The 20,386-nt window shown below is 47.9% G+C and overlaps 1 long non-coding RNA gene across 1 annotated transcript; it reads right to left on the reverse strand.

Annotated features, from left to right (window-relative positions):
* Nucleotides 1-2,653: 2,653 nt before the first annotated feature.
* LOC123119597 (uncharacterized) lies at nt 2,654-7,006 on the reverse strand. Its single transcript, XR_006458759.1, has 4 exons — nt 6,320-7,006; nt 6,062-6,168; nt 5,125-5,258; nt 2,654-4,906 (listed from the first exon to the last, which is right to left on the reverse strand). It is a non-coding gene; the product is annotated as an uncharacterized lncRNA (long non-coding RNA).
* Between the last annotated feature and the right edge of the window lie 13,380 nt (nt 7,007-20,386).

Genomic DNA, 20,386 nt, shown 5'->3' on the forward strand with positions numbered 1-20,386 from the left:
AGGGCCGCCGCCCTGTTCTGTTCTGTAACTAGCAATGGGGTGGGTGGGGGAGGAGAGGGCCGGCGCGGCTGGATCTAAGTCACAGTGCAGCGCCCGACGGCTAGGCGCTGCACATTCCATGTGTGGCGCCTAGCTCGGAGGCGCTGCACCGCTAGGTGCGGGCCCAGGGGCTGCCACGGTGGACAGGTGTGCAACGCCCCCGCGCTAGGCGCTGCACAGTAGGGTGTGGCGCCGGCGTGGCGGGCGCTACACAAAAGGGTCAGGGGAGTGAAATAGTTTCGCACCCAGTTCATTCTATGAATTGATTTCGTCCCGAGGTCAAAATTGTCAAATTTGCCTGTGGGGGGTGGGGGCTGGGAGCTGGCCAATCTCTTTCTCTGTTTCTTCTCAACAAAACGAACTTTTTTGTCTGATAGCTAGTCCGACGTGGACGTCGCGAGAGGGCGCATATTGCGCGACTGTTAATGGGTTTTATTATGGTAAGCACATCTAAGTGATGGTCGGCACCAAAATATCATTACTAGCATAAACAATGTGCCTTTTCAATTATTCTCGGAGCAACTCCACCGTTGGTACCCATTTCGTCCGCCGCCGTCCGTTTGGGTCTGGGCAGACAAAAGTGGAGGCCCAACGCACCGACCCATTCGTAAAACGCGTCCGTGCGAATCCATTTGCGACAGAATTGCTTCGGCACGGACGCGAAAGCGGACGCCCCCAACGCACGCTCGGACTAAAAAAGGCCGACCGTTGTCGCTGACGCGTGGGCCCACGATGGGCGATCGTCATTAATAAAGCTGATCGTGGTAGTTGGGCGACCGTCAGGTGGGGACGCGGCGGACACCGAGAGGCGCGCGAAGCGTCCGCTTCGCGGCCGCGCCGACGCATTTCTGCCACAAATTTGGGCCGCAAATGGATCCGTGCGGACACGAAGTGGACGTGTTTTGCGAATGGGTCGGCGCATTGGGCCTCCACTTTTGTCCGTGCCGACCCAAACGGACGGCGGCGGACGGAATGGGTACCTGCGTTGGAGTTGCTCTAAAGTCCGCAAAGGGTAGCACCTTCAAATTTTAAATTGTGAAAAAGTATTTCAAGCTACAGTGGGTGCATGTGTCAAATGTGAAACGCTCTAAGCTAGCAAACGTTATTGCCTAATTAATTAACCAGAAGCTGGCCAATATCGCCGAACTGTAGTGCTTTTGTTTACTACTACTTCCTCCGTTCCCAAATACAAATCTTTTTAGATATTTTAATAAGGGACTACATAGAGAGCAAACTGAGTAAATCTATACTTTAAAATATGTTTATATACATCCACATGTCGCAGTCCATTTGAAACCTCTAAAAAGACTTATATTTAGCAACGGAGGGAGTATATCATTGATGGCACGCGTTGTCGTGCCGTCTCTATAAAATATTTGGGAATAACGTAAATATAACGAGACATTTAAATTGTAAGTTAAAATGACATGAATTTATAAGGCATCATGGCTTGCTTTATTGAACATCATTCCTTCTATTTATCCCTAGAATCATTTTCTTGTTACATTGTCCACTAGTTTAGCCAACAACAAAAATTAAGGGGTTCATAGACACGGTTACAAAAATTGTTATGATCAATATCAAAGCACAACCTAGCTAAACTCTTTGGACAATGGCCAAACTCCGCTCCACCTTTTCCTTGTTGAAGTGATTTGTTAGTCATTTAAGAGTTGAGCACCTTCTTTTGGTGTTTTTCCGGTTTTGATCTCAAAACTAGATGGTTATTAGAGGAACAATTTTTTAACTCCTTTAAGCTCAATATGGTTGCCTTGTGACCATGAGGTCACGGGTTCAAGTCCTGCAAACAGCCTCTTGCAGAAATGTAGGGAAAGGCTGCATACTATAGACCCAAAGTGGTCGGGCCCTTCCTCGGACCCTGCGCAAGCGGGAGCTATGTGCACCGGGCTGCCCTTCTTGCCTTCGTGATGAATGAGGTCACAAGGGATATACAAGGAGATATCCCATGGTGTATGCTCTTTGCGGATGATGTGGTGCTAGTTGACGATCGTCGGACGGGGATAAATAGGAAGTTAGAGTTATGAATACAAACCTTGGAATCGAAAGGGTTTAAGCTTAGTAGAACTAAAACCGAGTACATGATGTGCGATTTCAGTACTACTAGGTGTGAGTAGGAGGAGGTTAGCCTTGATGGGCAGGTGGTGCCTCAGAAGGACACCTTTCGATATTTGGAGTCAATTCTGCAGGAGGATGGGGGTATTGATGAAGATGTCACCCATTGAATCAAAGCCGGATGGATGAAGTGGCGCCAAGCTTCTGGCATTCTGTGACAAGAGAGTGCCACAAAAGCTAAAAGGCATGTTCTACGGGACTGCGATTTGACCCACAATGTTGTATGGTGCAGAGTATAGGCCGACTAAAAGGCGACATGTTCAACAGTTAGGTGTGAAGGAGATGCATATGTTGAGGTGGATGTGTGGCCACACGAGAAAGGAACGAGTCCGGAATGATGATATACGAGATAGAGTTGAGGTAGCACTTATTGAAGAGAAGCTTGTCCAACATAAGCTCCAGTGCATAGTGTCAAAAGAGGTCGGGGTAGACCGAATTTGACATGGGAGGAGTCCGTTAAGAGGGACCTAAAGAATTGGAGTATCACCAAAGAGGGACCTAAAGAATTGGAGTATCACCAAAGAGCTACATATGGACAAGGGTGCGTGGAAGCTTGCTATCCATATGCCAGAGCCATGAGTTGGTTGCGAGATCTTATGGGTTTCACCTCTAGGCTACCCCAACTTGTTTGGGACTAAAAGCTTTGTTGTTGTTGTTAAGCTCAATATGGTGGCAGTGGTGTATACAGAGAAAACAGAAGTGCGGCATGAATCTATTAGAAGGGTATAGATATGGTAAAATTATGCACAAAGAGCAATAAAGATCTTACATATGGAAAGAGGAGAAATATATTGTACTTCTGGTAAAAGAAAAACTGATGTTGTGTTTTATCAGTAGATAAAACTATATACATGGAAAGTAACTGGTAGAATTGATTGTGCAACAGTAGGGCCTATAATTTGCCAAAGGCCATAGAGAAGTTACCAGGGTTTTTAAGGAGCAAACATCATATTTTATTATGAACCATATGCAAAATGAACATTAGCCATGTTCAAAAAACTTATGGAAATATGAATCACACATACTTCTACGAAGGCACAACAGTGAACAGGTCATATAATAAATATTTTTCTGTGTGCTGCTTTTATGAACAGTGGGCAAACAGGTAGGAATGTCCCTTTGAAACGAGATGGCAAAACAATGCAGGTTTAGATAATCATCGTATAAATATTACTATCTTAGGACTTAATTAGGAATATCACGTATATATGGTCTAGTACATAGATATTTTTTAAGATGTATACACAGCTGGAGTTGTACATATTTAAGGATAGCTTCCTTGAACTTTGGATCTACTGAAGCCATCAGTTTATTTGCAGATATATTTTCAAGCTGATAGTTGGACAGTGAGCATTACATATGATATATATTTTAAATGGGAAAATATGCTAGTAATGGTAATTATTTAGCATGGCGCAGATAATATTTTATCTTCATAGGGTAGGGGCCAGTCAAGTATAGTAATTGTTCTCTCCGGTCAGTATGAGACCAAGAAACAAATATACAATCGGTACATATCAGAACTATTAAGAGTAGAAAAGACAAAAGCTAGGAATGTGTAGTATTTCTGTTCCATCAGTAGGAAAGAAACTAAATGAGAACAGAATAGTGCTCTTCTCTTATCAGACAAATGGAGATCATGACTGATTAATTATAGATCATGAATCATACAGCATACAATGGTCATATACAGATGCACACTGCAACACATTTCAATTACAGGAAACTCACAGCAAAGGTTATTATGAGTTAGTGCAGAATTCAAGTAGCACCACCTTTGCACACTAAAGTTTGGAGTATAAGCTTACGTGAATGCATTACTGTAGCATGTGTTTATGCCTGGAAAGTGCTTGTTATTACATGTACACAAACATAATAGCAGCCTTATCAAGTGATAAATTCTAATCAACGTATTATTTAGTAAGACTGAAAAGTGAATTAAGAATAATAAGTGAAATTTACTCAAGTGCTTAGAAACCATCTTGCAGAAACTGAAGAATTGGGCTCAAGCTCTAGAAATATACCAGGGAGTTGCATGCAGGTTGGTGACTTCACTTCTGAAGCGATCATGTGATGATGTCCGAACTATTAACTGCTCAATAAGTTACTCTTTTAAGACGGAGTTAGTCACAGCACACATAAATAAAAGTTAGTCACATCAATGCCATGCTAAATCTCAACCAAAGGGCAAAGCAAACCTTCAAAGTCTCTAGGTTTCCCATCAAGTTTAGGCTCTCCTTCCTCAAAAAATGAGACCTCCAAAGAATATCAAATGACACTGTCAAATCAAACATCTAGCCAGTGTGGTAGAATGTGTCGCAATGCATACATGACACCATGATAAATAAATTATAAACTCAACGGATCTATTTAAAGGTCTCTTAACCACCTGTGACTTGTTAGTACTGTAGCATCATAGCAAGCCAATTCTAAACAGGCCCAGCTTTTCAGGTCTCAAATAACTTAAGGCAATTAGGTGATCACAACGAACTGATTTGTTTTGAAGTTCAGTTAACATCTTGATGGAAACACCATGATATAAATAGACAATGTTTGGATTATATTTGCATGAAGAGATGAGGTAAAACAGTCCCACGTCTGAACTAATTACCTGACAGCAGCCGTTACGGATTTGTCAAGTGAAGAACTCCCCACAAACAAAAATATGAGCACCAACCTCGAAGATTTGCTCGAATCAGTCAGTTGACCAAAAAAAGGATTTCACCACCTATAAGAGCTGAGATTTGAATAACATTAGAACACAAAATCGTTGGATGGAAGGGGGGATTGTAGGCTTAAAAAAATGATGATAGAGGGCAACATATCCGAGAAATGTAGCTGCTCGAATTTCTGCTGCCAGAGTAAAAAGACTCAAGAGAATTAAGCGACGAAGCATACATATACAGGTGCATGAACTCAAGCAGCAGCAGGTTGGGAAAACAGTAACATATATACCTTCATTAATCCCCTCCGGTGAGTGGCACACATCAGCTTCTTCCAGGAACTAACAATTCATCAATTCCTTGGACCTAGGGGGATGAGCTTCAGTCCACTGTTTCATCAATTCAGTCGACTGTTTCATCAATTCCCTGCAAAGATCAAGTGTCGCCGCATGCATCAATGAGATCTGACCCCCTAGCCCGCGTGGCCTTGCTCCGCCACAGATCATTGGTGGCGCACGTTGCCACGCCCGACTATTTGGAATTTTATTAAATATAGAATACATGGCTCATGGACCTTAATTAAATTTGCATCTATGACCTACATATTTGTTAGTAATAGAAGAGATATGAAATCTAATTGATTTGCAAGGAATTATAGGGATAGTATGGCAGGACATGGTTTTTTCTTCGCTCTAATGGGCTTTAGTTGGTGTGAGGTTGGTGTGTGTGAGGACATTCGACAGATGAAAGGGTAGATAACTAAAATATTATGAGGAAAGTATGCTTCATATTTGGGACTGTAGATTATACATGATGGTTCAAAAATTACTGGAGGCATTGTTCCTAGCAGTAGAAGATAGTGCGGAAAATAATGGAACAACTTAGATGGGCCAACTATTAAAATTCATGGGTAGGGAATTTTCAGGTTCGGTTACTTTTCCTACATAGAAAGTGTTCTCGTTATGAGTAAAAGTTTATTGAACATTGCTTTTATTTATGCCACATAATACAGATTCATCTAGTAAATTTGTGTAATGGGGCAACTTAGATTATATAGTATGCTTTGTAATATCAACTTCCACATAGGCGACTATAAGATGGTATGGATCATTTGACATTATGCTGATTTCTTGTGCAGACAATAAGATTCCTAGAAGACGGCAGTAGAGCTTCCATCACACAAACACAATAAGATAAATCTACGAAGTATGTTAATTCTTTGGGCATACCTTTCATATGACAATATCAACTTGTAAGGAGCTAACCAAGGAAATCCTACAGGCATCAGCAGCTGGAGATGACTCTTCGTGATGTAGGTTTCCATCCATGGGTGGCACTGTACATTGAGTAACTTCAGTAAACATGCTGCAAAGTAGCAAATGATGTAATATTCTAAGATACGTGGGCAAAAGCTACATGTTCACGAGTGAATGCATGCAGGTAGTTTCATCAAATTTGCCACAAGTCGTGATTTCCTAAACACTCACAATATAGTTAGGGGGTCATAGCCCATATAGGTCTTGCACATACGTTGGTTCACAACAGAACAGGTTTGGACAACATGAGTTCGCGGCACCAAGTCCATGTCCCTAAATCAAACGATTCAAACCAACTTAGCCCAAAAGCTACATGAATTGCAACAACAGAAATTGATTGAATTGTAACCATTATTGATCAATAGAAACTGGCACTTCTCACGGCCTGGCCCTGACCGATACTACTAGGAAGCTTGCAATTGGAGATGGAACCTGCTGCATCCCATCTCCTGAGGCAAGAAGAGATTATATAATTCCTGATGATGCTATGCCAGGAGACTCCGGTTGGTCTGTTTTCGTCTCAAACGAGGTGCAGCAACAAAGAGAGGCACAGGACGTACGCCTGACCACCTTGTTTGAAACAAACACAGACCAACCAGAGACTCCAGGGCGCGGAGGGAGAGGAATAGGGAGTCGCCGCGACTGCTGTAGGTCACGGTGGACGACATGGGGGCCGGTGGGTTTGGACGGGATCGGCGGCGTTGATCCGGCGGTCTGGAAGTGGGGCATCTACGCAGCGGTAGGGGATCTTGGGCGCACGGATTTGCAGTGGGAGGGGAGAAGACGACGGCGAGCGGGGAGTCGGGGAGCATGGCGGCGGTGGCGGTGGCGGTGGCAGTGGCTGATGGATAACTCTGTACTAGGGTGGTTGTGGGGCTGCGGCCCATGGTGCTTGTGGCAGTTAGGATAGAGTTCCTCACCATAAAGGACTGGCAGTTAGGATAGCATCTTAGACTGATATCTTAGTAGCATCTCAGCATATGCTTGGCTGGCTGGCAGCCTATAAGTATATATTCCCAACCCCTCAGGTTGGCATGACATTGTGTGAGAAATAAACCAACGAAAATTGTCCCAATTCTCCTAGTGTCATCCACAACTATCAATGCTCAGGTTCAAAGGTCTAACAAGTGGTATCAGAGCCTCGTTATCTTGTACCCTGAGCATTTCCTGTGAGCAGCCTAAGTCGGTAGCAGCAGCTGCTCCGTCTGCCTCTGGTTATCTTCCTCCCTCCGGACCGTCGAGCAACAGTTCGTCTTCAACAGCCTCCTCTTCACGCAACAGCCCCCTTGCAGCGAGCCATGTCTGCAGGTCGCTCTCAGCACACGGCTACCTCGAGCATACGGCGCCGGCAGGAGGCCGAGCGCGCCGTGGCAGAGGAGCGTGAGCGAGCAGCTGTAGCAACAGCTGCTGCGGCAGCAAGGGTGTCGAGGCTGGCTGCAGCGGAGCTGGCAGCGGCCAGAGCGGAGGTAGAAGCAGCCAGGGCGGAGGTAGAAGCAGCAGCAGCAGACGCATCACGTGAGGCTACGCCGGATGCCAAGGTACTCCGCAGCGGCTCCGGCAGCTCCAACAGCTCCGCGCCTGCGGACGACGGCACTGACGCAGACCGCGCCAAAGTGGCGCAAGAGCGGACGACGCAGTGGGCAGCCGAGCACGCCCGCGCTCCAGGTGGAGGTGCGCACCGCGACGGCGGCTGCAACGACCAGGACCGCGGCCTCTACGAGGTTCGGACTGTGGTCAGGGATGTTGGTCCCAGTGCTGGGTGGCCTAACCTCACTAAAACCAACTACGTCGAGTGGTCCGGGATCATGAAGATCAGGCTCCAGGTGCGACGCATGTGGGAGGCAGTCCAGGACAGCAACGTCGACCATCAAGAGGACCGACGGGTGCTGGACGCCCTCATCGCCGCAGTCCCGCCCGAGATGCAGTTCTCGCTTTCCAGCAAGCGGACTGCCAAGGAAGCTTGGGACGCCATCGCCGCGGCACGCATCGGCAGCGACCGTGCTCGCAAGTCCACTCTGCAGGCACTTCGTAAGGGGTGGGAGAGCCTGGGTTTCAAGCCAGGTGAGGACGTTGATGACTTTGCTCTCCGTCTCAACACTCTGCTGCATAAGTTGGTGAAGTTTGGCGATGCCACCTACACCGAGGAGAGAGCTGTCGAGAAGCTTTTTCGGTGCATCCCCGAGAAGTACAAGCAGATGGCTCGGTCGATCGAGTCTTTGCTGGACCTCTCCACGATGACAATCGAGGAGGCGATAGGTCGCCTCAAGGTCGTCGACACTGACGAGCCACAGCCTTCCTCGGGGCCCATCACCACCGGCGTGAAGCTGCTCCTAACTCGGGAGCCGTGGGATGCCACCCTTGGTGACAGGAAGAAGGGGGAGCCTTCTTCCACGGCGGGCGGCCGCAAGCTTGGCAAGCAGCGTAAGACGCGAAGAGACTCCCCGGGCAGGGCACAAGGACGTGCCGAAGGTGACGCCTGGGGAGGCGCCAAGGACGGCGCCGCTGGCAAGCCCAAGCCGGCACAAGACAACAGTTGCCACAACTGTGGCCGGTTTGGCCATTGGGCCAATGAGTGTCGGCAACCACGACAAGGCCAGGCTCACGTCGCACAGGCGAAGGAGGAGGAGACGGCTCTGTTCATGGCGCATGCAAGCATCGAGCTATCTTCAGCGACACCGGTCGCAAAAGCTCTCATCCACCTCGACGAGCCAAAAGCACACGCTCTTCTCGGCGATGGCTCCGGGAAGGACAAGACTACGGGGTGGTGCCTCGACACCGGCGCCACCCACCACATGACCGGTCGAAGGGAATTCTTCGCCGAGCTCGACTCCGATGCGCGAGGCTCCGTCAAGTTTGGGGATGCCTGCGCTGTGGAAATTAAGGGCGCCGGCTCCGTCATCTTCACCACCAAGACGGGAGAGCACCGGCTGCTCACCGGTGTCTACTACATCCCCGCGCTAAGGAACTCCATCATCAGCTTGGGACAGCTGGATGAGAACGGCTCACGCGTGCTGATTGAGCATGGGGTCCTACGCATCTGGGATCGCCAGGGTCGCCTTCTCGCCAAGGTACCGAGAGGTGAAAATCGACTTTACGTCCTTGATGTGCAGGTGGCACAACCGGTCTGTCTCGCTGTCCGTCCGGACGACGAGGCGTGGCAATGGCATGAGCGCTTTGGGCACCTTCATTTTGAGGCCCTGAAGCGTCTAAGTGCCAAGGAGATGGTATGAGGCCTGCCATGCCTCGACCATGTGGAGCAGTTCTGCGACATCTGCGTACTGACGAAGCAGAGACGACTCCCCTTTCCCCAACAGGCGAGTTTTCGGGCCAAGGAGAAGCTGGAGCTCGTGCACGGAGACTTGTGCGGCCCGGTGACGCCAGCCACACGAGGAGGTCGACGCTACTTCCTGCTGCTCGTTGACGATCTCTCTCGCTACATGTGGGCGATGATTCTCGGCAGCAAGGGAGAAGCGACGGACGCCATCAGGCGCGCGCAGGTTGGTGTGGAGGCGGAGAGCGGCCGCAAATTGCGCGTGTTGCGCACTGACAACGACGGCGAATTCACGGCGGCTGAATTCGCGCCGTACTGCGCCGATGAGGGCATCCAGCGCCACTACTCCGCACCGTACAGCCCGCAGCAAAACGGAGTCGTCGAGCGGCGCAACCAGACGGTAGTGGGGATGGCTCGGGCTCTCCTCAAGCAGAGAGGGATGCCGGCTGTTTTCTGGGGAGAGGCGGTGCTGACGACCGTCTACATCCTCAACCGCTCGCCTACTAAGGCACTCGACGGCAGGACACTGTACGAGGCCTGGCATGGGCGGAAGCCGGCGGTCTCCCATTTGTGGGTCTTTGGCTGTTTTGCGTTCGTTAAGGAGCTCGGCCACATCGGCAAGCTCGATGACAGGAGCACTCCGGGAGTCTTCATCGGCTACGCGGAGGGCTCAAAGGCGTACCGCATCCTCGAACCAAAGACACAGCGTGTGCGCACGGCGCGAGACGTCGTGTTCAACGAAGGGCGAGGGTGGCAATGGGACAAGGCGGTGGACGACGGCTCGACGCTGACGTATGACGACTTCATTGTCGAGTACGCCCACTTCAAGGAAGCCGGGGGAGCAAGCAGCTCCTCTTCGCCGGGCACGTCTACCCCGGTCCCCAAAACTACATCGACTCCGGTGCCTGCTACGCCGACGGCACCACAACTGGCGACGCCGCATACTCCAGCCCCGGCAGTCACCACTCCGGGTTCATCTTCATCAGCACCAGCTCACGCAGAGCACAACCCGATGAAGTTCGCTTCCCCGCTCACTCACGACGAGGAGCGTGTCGACGCGTATTATGGAGGCGAACAGCTGCGGTATCGCACGATGGATGATCTACTCGGCGACCAGCCGGTGCCGGGACTGATGCCACGTGACCTGGAGGCGCAACTACAACTCGCGTGTGAGGACGGCGAACCACGGTCCTTTGCAGAGGCCGAGAGAGATGCCGCATGGCGCGCCGCGATGCAGTTGGAGATGGATGTGGTCGAGCAAAACCGCACCTGGGAGCTCGCTGACCTCCCTCGTGGTCACCACGCAATCACCCTTAAGTGGGTGTTCAAGCTGAAGAGGGATGGAGCCGGCGCCATCATCAAGCACAAGGCTCGCCTGGTGGCCCAAGGCTTCTTGCAGCAGGAAGGAGTCGACTTCGACGACGCCTTCGCTCCCGTGGCATGGATGGAGTCCGTGCGACTTCTCCTTGCGCTGGCTGCCCAGGAGGGTTGGCGTGTCCATCACATGGATGTCAAGTCGGCATTCCTCAACGGCGACTTGAAGGAGGAAGTCTACGTGCATCAGCCACAGGGATTTGCGATTCCTGGCCAGGAGGGCAAGGTACTCCGACTGCGCAAGGCACCTAGGGCGTGGAACGCCAAGCTGGACTCCACGCTAAAGAAGATGGGCTTCGAGCAAAGCCCGCATGAGGCTGCCGTCTACCGATGGGGCAGTGGAGGAAATGCCCTGCTGGTGGGCGTCTATGTTGACGACTTGGTGATCACCGGCACCAAAGATGCAGAGGTGGCGGCGTTCAAGGAAATCATGAAGGCCACCTTCCAGATGAGTGATCTGGGCTCCTCTCCTTCTATCTAGGGATTGAGGTGCACCAGGTGTTGGGGAACATAGTAATTTCAAAAAAATTCCTACGCACACGCAAGATCAAGGTGATGCATAGCAACGAGAGGGGAGAGTGTTTTCCACGTACCCTCGTAGACCGAAAGCGGAAGCGTTAGCACAACGCGGTTGATGTAGTCGTACGTCTTCACGATCCGACCGATCAAGTACCGAACGCACGGCACCTCCGAGTTCAGCACACGTTCAGCCCGATGACGTCCCTCGAACTCCGATCCAGCCGAGTGTTGAGGGAGAGTTTCGTCAGCACGACGGCGTGGTGACGATGATGATGTTCTACCGACGCAGGGCTTCGCCTAAGCACTGCTACATATTATCGAGGTGGACTATGGTGGAGGGGGGCACCGCACACGGCTAAAAGATCAAATCAATTGTTGTGTCTTTGGGGTGCACCCCTGCCCCCGTATATAAAGGAGCAAGGGGGGGGGGAAGGTGCGGCCGGCCAGGAGGAGGCGCGCCAGGAGGAGTCCTACTCCCACCGGGAGTAGGACTCCCTCACTTCCTTGTTGGATTAGGAAAAGGGGGAAAAGAGGAGGGAGAGAGGAAGGAAAGGGGGGGCGCCGCCCCCCTCTCCTTGTCCTATTCGGACTGGAGGGGGAGGGGCGCGCGGCCCTGCCCTAGCCGCCTCTCCTCTTCTCCACTAAGGCCCACTATGGCCCATTAAGCCCCCGGGGGGGTCCGGTAACCCCTCGGTACTCCGGTAAAATCCCGATTTCACCCGGAACATTTCCGATATCCAAATATAGGCTTCCAATATATCAATCTTCAGGTCTCGACCATTTCGAGACTCCTCGTCATGTCCGTGATCACATCGGGGACTCCGAACAATCTTCGGTACATCAAAACTCATAAACTCATAAACTCATAATATAACCATCATTGAAACTTTAAGCGTGCGGACCCTACGGGTTCGAGAACTATGTAGACATGACCGAGACACGTCTCCGGTCAATAACCAATAGCGGAACCTGGATGCTCATATTGGCTCCCACATATTCTACAAAGATCTTTATCGGTCAGACCGCATAACAACATACATTGTTCCCTTTGTCATATGTCTGTTACTTGCCCGAGATTCGATCGTCGGTATCTCAATACCTAGTTCAATCTCGTTACCGGCAAGTCTCTTTACTCGTTCTGTAATACATCATCCCGCAACTAACTCATTAGTTGCAATGCTTGCAAGGCTTAAGTGATGTGCATTACCGAGTGGGCCCAGAGATACCTCTCCGACAATCGGAGTGACAAATCCTAATCTCGAAATACGCCAACCCAACAAGTACCTTTGGAGACACCTGTAGATCACCTTTATAATCACCTAGTTACGTTGTGACGTTTGGTAGCACACAAAGTGTTCCTCCGGTAAACGGGAGTTGCATAATCTCATAGTCATAGGAACATGTATAAGTCATGAAGAAAGCAATAGCAACATACTAAACGATCGAGTGCTAAGCTAACGGAATGGGTCAAGTTAATCACATCATTCTCCTAATGATGTGATCCCGTTAATCAAATGACAACCCATGTCTATGGCTAGGAAACATAACCATCTTTGATCAACGAGCTAGTCAAGTAGAGGCATACTAGTGACACTCTGTATGTCTATGTATTCACACAAGTATTATGTTTCCGGTTAATACAATTCTAGCATGAATAATAAACATTTACCATGATATAAGGAAATAAACAATAACTTTATTATTGCCTCTAGGGCATATTTCCTTCAATCTCCCACTTGCACTAGAGTCAATAATCTAGATTACACAGTAATGATTCTAACACCCATGGAGCCTTTGTGTTGATCATGTTTTGCTCGTGGAAGAGGCTTAGTCAACGGGTCTGCAACATTTAGATCCGTATGTATCTTGCAAATTTCTATGTCTCCCATCTAGACTAAATCCCGGATGGAATTGAAGCGTCTCTTGATGTGCTTGGTTCTCTTGTGAAATCTGGATTCCTTCGCCAAGGCAATTGCACCAGTATTGTCACAAAAGATTTTCATTGGACCCGATGCACTAGGTATGACACCTAGATCGGATATGAACTCCTTCATCCAGACTCCTTCATTTGTTGCTTCCGAAGCAGCTATGTACTCCGCTTCACACGTAGATCCCGCCACGACGCTTTGTTTAGAACTGCACCAACTGACAGCTCCACCGTTCAATGTAAACACGTATCCGGTTTGCGATTTAGAATCATCCGGATCAATGTCAAAGCTTGCATCAACGTAACCATTTACGACTAGCTCTTTGTCACCTCCATAAACGAGAAACATATCCTTAGTCCTTTTCAGGTATTTCAGGATGTTCTTGACCGCTGTCCAGTGATCCACTCCTGGATTACTTTGGTACCTCCCTGCCAAACTTATAGCAAGGCACACATCAGGTCTGGTACACAACATTACATGCATGATAGAGCCTATGGTTGAAGCCTAGGGAACATCTTTCATCTTCTCTCTATCTTCTACAGTGGTCAGGCATTGAGTCTTACTCAACTTCACACCTTGTAACACAGGCAAGAACCCTTTCTTTGCTTGATCCATTTTGAACTTCTTCAAAACTTTGTCAAGGTATGTGCTTTGTGAAAGTCCAATTAAGCGTCTTGATCTATCTCTATAGATCTTGATACCCAATATATAAGCAGCTTCACCGAGGTCTTTCATTGAAAAACTCTTATTCAAGTATCCCTTTATGCTATCCAGAAATTCTATATCATTTCCAATCAGCAATATGTCATCCATATATAATATCAGAAATGCTACAGAGCTCCCACTCACTTGTAAATACAGGCTTCTCCAAAAGTCTGTACAAAACCAAATGCTTTGATCACACTATCAAAGCGTTTATTCCAACTCCGAGAGGCTTGTACCAGTCCATAAATGGATCGCTGGAGCTTGCACACTTTGTTAGCTCCCTTTGGATCGACAAAACCTTCTGGTTGCATCATATACAACTCTTCTTCCAGAAATCCATTCAGGAATGCAGTTTTGACATCCATTTGCCAAATTTCATAATCATAAAATGCGGCAATTGCTAACATGATTCGGACAGACTTAAGCATCGCTACGGGTGAGAAAGTCTCATCGTAGTCAATCCCTTGAACTTGTCGAAAACCTTTTGCAACAAGTCGAGCTTTATAGACAGTAACATTACTGTCAGCGTCAGTCTTCTTCTTGAAGATCCATTTATTCTCAATGGCTTGCCGATCATCGGGCAAGTCAACCAAAGTCCACACTTTGTTCTCATACATGGATCCCATCTCAGATTTCATGGCCTCAAGCCATTTTGCGGAATCTGGGCTCACCATCGCTTCTTCATAGTTCGTAGGTTCGTCATGGTCTAGTAACATAACCTCCAGAACAGGATTACCGTACCACTCTGGTGCGGATCTTACTCTGGTTGACCTACGAGGTTCAGTAACAACTTGATCCGAAGTTCCATGATCATCATCATTAACTTCCTCACTAATTGGTATAGACGTCACATGAACCGGTTTCTGTGATGAACTACTTTCCAATAAGGGAGCAGGTACGGTTACCTCATCAAGTTCTACCTTCCTCCCACTCACTTCTTTCGAGAGAAACTCCTTCTCTAGAAAGGATCCATTCTTAGCAACGAATGTCTTGCCTTCGGATCTGTGATAGAAGGAGTACCCAACAGTCTCCTTTGGGTATCCTATGAAGGCACATTTCTCCGATTTGGGTTCGAGCTTATCAGGTTGAAGCTTTTTCACATAAGCATCGCAACCCCAAACTTTAAGAAACGACAACTTTGGTTTCTTGCCAAACCACAGCTCATAAGGCGTCGTCTCAAAGGATTTCGATGGTGCCCTATTTAACGTGAACGCGGCCGTCTCTAAAGCATAACCCCAAAATGATAGCGGTAAATCAGTAAGAGACATCATAGATCGCACCATATCTAGTAAAGTACGATTACGACGTTCGGACACACCGTTACGCTGTGGTGTTCCGGGTGCCGTGAGTTGCGAAACTATTCCGCATTGTTTCAACTGTAGACCAAACTCCTAACTCAAATATTCTCCTCCACGATCAGATCGTAGAAACTTTATTTTCTTGTTACGATGATTTTCAACTTCACTCTGAAATTCTTTGAACTTTTCAAATGTTTCAGACTTATGTTTCATTAAGTAGATATGCCCATATCTACTTAAATCATCTGTGAAGGTGAGAAAATAACGATACCCGCCGCGAGCCTCAACATTCATCGGACCACATACATCTGTATGTATGATTTCCAACAAATCCGTTGCTCGCTCCATAGTTCCGGAGAACGGCGTTTTAGTCATCTTGCCCATGTGGCATGGTTCGCAAGTACCAAGTGATTCATAATCAAGTGATTCCAAAAGTCCATCAGTATGGAGTTTCTTCATGCGCTTTACACCAATATGACCCAAACGACAGTGCCACAAATAAGTTGCACTATCATTATCAACTCTGCATCTTTTGGCTTCAACATTATGAATATGTGTATCACTACTATCGAGATTCATCAAAAATAGACCACTCTTCAAGGGTGCATGACCATAAAAGATATTACTCATATAAATAGAACAACCATTATTCTCTGATTTAAATGAATAACCGTCTCGCATCAAACAAGATCCAGATATAATGTTGATGCTCAACGCTGGCACCAAATAACAATTATTTAGGTCTAATACTAATCCCGAAGGTAGCTGTAGAGGTAGCGTGCTGACGGCGATCACATCGACTTTGGAACCGTTTCCCACGCGCATCGTCACCTCGTCCTTGTCCAGTGTTCGCTTAATCCGTAGTCCCTGTTTTGAGTTGCAAATATTAGCAACATAAATAGTATCAAATACCCAGGTGCTACTGCGAGCTCTGGTAAGGTACACATCAAATAACATGTATATCACATATACCTTTGTTCACCTTGCCATCCTTCTTATCCGCCAAATACTTGGGGCAGTTCCGCTTCCAGTGACCAGTCTGCTTGCAGTAGAAGCACTCAGTCTCAGGCTTAGGTCCAGACTTGGATTTCTTCTCTTGAGCAGCAACTTGCTTGCTGTTCTTCTTGAAGTTCCCCTTCTTCTTCCCTTTGCCCTTTTTCTTGAAACTGGTGGTCTTATTGACCATCAACACTTGATGCTCCTTCTTGATTTCTACCTCCGCAGCCTTTAGCATTGCGAAGAGCTCGGGAATCGTCTTATCCATCCCTTGCATGTTATAGTTCATCACGAAGCTCTTGTAGCTTGGTGGCAGTGATTGAAGAATTCTGTCAATGACACTATCATCCGGAAGATTAACTCCCAGTTGAATCAAGTGATTGCAGTACCCAGACATCTTGAGTATATGCTCACCGACAGAACTGTTCTCCTCCATCTTGCAGCTGTAGAACTTATTGGAGACTTCATATCTCTCAATCCGGGCATTCTTTTGAAATATTAACTTCAACTCCTGGAACATCTCATATGCTCCATGACGTTCAAAACGTCGTTGAAGTCCCGGTTCTAAGTCGTAAAGCATGGCACACTGAACTATCGAGTAGTCATCAACACGTGACTGCCAGGCATTCACAATGTCTGCAGTTGCTGGCGCAGGTGGTACACCTAGCGGTGCTTCCAGGACATAACTCTTCTGTGCAGCAATGAGGATAATCCTCAAGTTATGGACCCAGTCCGTGTAATTGCTACCATCATCTTTCAACTTTGCTTTCTCAAGGAATGCATTAAAATTCAACGGAACAACAACACGGGCCATCTATCTACAATCAACATAGACAAGCAAGATACTATCAGGTACTAAGTTCATGATAAATTTAAGTTCAATTAATCATATTACTTAAGAACTCCCACTTAGATAGACATCCCTCTAATCCTCTAAGTGATCACGTGATCCATATCAACTAAACCATAACCGATCATCACGTGAAATGGAGTAGCTTTCAATGGTGAACATCACTATGTTGATCATATCTACTATATGATTCACGCTCGACCTTTCGGTCTCAGTGTTCTGAGGCCATATCTGCATATGCTAGGCTCGTCAAGTTTAACCTGAGTATTCTGCGTGTGCAAAACTGGCTTACACCCGTTGTAGATGGACGTAGAGCTTATCACACCCGATCATCACGTGGTGTCTGGGCACGACGAACTTTGGAAATGGTGCATACTCAGGGAGAACACTTTTATCTTGAAATTTAGTGAGAGATCATCTTATAATGCTACCGTCAATCAAAACAAGATAAGATGCATAAAAGATAAACATCACATGCAATCAATATAAGTGATATGATATGACCATCATCATCTTGTGCTTGTGATCTCCATCTCCGAAGCACCGTCATGATCACCATCGTCACCGGCGCGACACCTTGATCTCCATCGTAGCATAGTTGTCGTCTCGCCAATCTTATGCTTCTATGACTATCGCTACCGCTTAGTGATAAAGTAAAGCATTACAGGGCGATTGCATTGCATACAATAAAGCGACAACCATATGACTCCTGCCAGTTGACGATAACTCGGTTACAAAACATGATCATCTCATACAATAAAATTTAGCATCATGTCTTGACCATATCACATCACAACATGCCCTGCAAAAACAAGTTAGACGTCCTCTACTTTGTTGTTGCAAATTTTACGTGGCTGCTACGGGCTTAGCAAGAACCGTTCTTACCTACGCATCAAAACCACAATGATAGTTTGTCAAGTTGGTGCTGTTTTAACCTTCGCAAGGACCGGGCGTAGCCACACTCGGTTCAACTAAAGTTGGAGAAACTGACACCCGCTAGCCACCTGTGTGCAAAGCATGTCGGTAGAACCAGTCTCGCGTAAGCGTACGCGTAATGTCGGTCCGGGCCGCTTCATCCAACAATACCGCCGAACCAAAGTATGACATGCTGGTAAGCAGTATGACTTATATCGCCCACAACTCATTTGTGTTCTACTCGTTCATATGTCATCTACGCATAAAACCAGGCTCGGATGCCACTGTTGGGGAACGTAGTAATTTCAAAAAATTTCCTACGCACACGCAAGATCATGGTGATGCATAGCAACGAGAGGGGAGAGTGTTGTTGTGACGCCCCCGATTTGACCGTACACTAATCATGCACGCAAACGTGTACGATCAAGATCAGGGACTCACGGGAAGATATCACAACACAACTCTAAAACATAAATAAGTCATACAAGCATCATAATACAAGCCAGGGGCCTCGAGGGCTCGAATACAATTGCTCGATCATAGACGAGTCAGCGGAAGCAAAAATATCTGAGTACATACATAAGTTAAACAAGTTTGCCTTAAGAAGGCTAGCACAAAAGTAGCAACGATCGAAAAGGCAAGGCCTCCTGCCTGGGACCTCCTAACTACTCCTCGAAGCCGAACTCCATGTAGTATCATCCTCGGGATCTCTAGCTCCTGGACTCCAGCATCTGGTTGCGACAACCAGGTATAGAAAGGTGAAAAGAGGGAGAAAAGCAACCGTGAGTACTCATCCAAAGTACTCGCAAGCAAGGAGCTACACTACATATGCATGGGTATATGTGTAAAGGACCATATCGGTGGACTGAACTGCAGAATGCCAGAATAAGAGGGGGATAGCTAATCCTGTCGAAGACTACGCTTCTGGCCACCTCCATCTTGCAGCATGTAGAAGAGAGTAGATGGTAAGTTCACCAAGTAGCATCACATAGCATAATCCTACTCGGCGATCCCCTCCTCGTCGCCCTGTTAGAGAGCGATCACCGGGTTATATCTGGCACTTGGAAGGGTGTGTTTTATTAAGTATCCGGTTCTAGTTGTCATAAGGTCAAGGTACAACTCCGGGTCGTCCTTTTACCGAGGGACACGACTATTCGAATAGATAAACTTCCCTGCAGGGGTGCACCACATAACCCAACACGCTCGATCCCATTTGGCCGGACACACTTTTTTGGGTCATGCCCGGCCGCGGAAGATCAACACGTCGCAGCCCCACCTAGGCTCAACAGAGAGGTCAACACGCCGGTCTAAATCCTATGCGTGCGGGGGTCTGGGCCCATCGCCCATTGCACACCTGCACGTTGCGTACGCGGCCGGAAGCAGACCTAGCCTAGCAGGCGTTCCAGTCCAATCCGGCGCGCGCCGCTCCGTCGCTGACGTCAAGAAGAGCTTCGGCTGATACCACGACGTCGAGTGCCCATAACTATTCCCGCGTAGTTGGTTAGTGCGTATAGACCAAATGGCCAGACTCAGATCAAATACCAAGATCTCGTTAAGCGTGTTAAGTATCCGCGAACGCCGACCAGGGCCAGGCCCACCTCTCTCCTAGGTGGTCTCAACCTGCCCTGTCGCTCCGCCACAAAGTAACAGTCGGGGGCCGTCAGGAACCCAGGCCCACCTCTACCGGGATGGAGCCACCTGTCCTTTCAGCCCCCTCACCAGAATCACTTGCGGGTACTCAACGAGCCGACCCGACTTTAGTCACCACATGTGTCATGTATATAAAGTATATAGTATATACCCGTGATCACCTCCCGAAGCGATCACGGCCCAGTAGTATAGCATGGCAGACGGGTAAGAGTGTAGGGCCACTGATGGAACACCAGTATCCTATACTAAGCAGTAGGATGGCAGGTAAAGGTAACAACAGTAGTAGCAAGGACAGGCTATGCATCAGGATAGGATTAACGGAAAGCAGTAACATGCTACACTACTCTAATGCAAGCAGTATAGAGAAGAATAGGCGATATCTGGTGATCAAGGGGGGGCTTGCCTGGTTGCTCTGGCAAGTAGGAGGGGTCGTCTTCGATGTAGTCGAACACACGAACATCGGCAGCGGTCTCGAAGTCTACCAGAAAGAAATAACGGAGGGGGAACACAATAAATAACAGAGCAATCAAATGTAACACAAAGCAAGACGCGACGATACATTGTGCTAGGGGTGACCTAACGTAGGGATAGGTGATACCGGCGAAAGGGGAAACATCCGGGAAAATATCCCCGGTGTTTCGCGTTTTTGGACAGATGAACCGGAGGTGAAATGTTGCAGGTTCGTTATGCTAGGGATGCGTGGCTGGCAAACAGGTCGCGTATTCGGATTCG

Source organism: Triticum aestivum, chromosome 5D (assembly GCF_018294505.1).
Source record: "Triticum aestivum cultivar Chinese Spring chromosome 5D, IWGSC CS RefSeq v2.1, whole genome shotgun sequence".
Lineage (NCBI taxonomy): Eukaryota > Viridiplantae > Streptophyta > Magnoliopsida > Poales > Poaceae > Triticum > Triticum aestivum.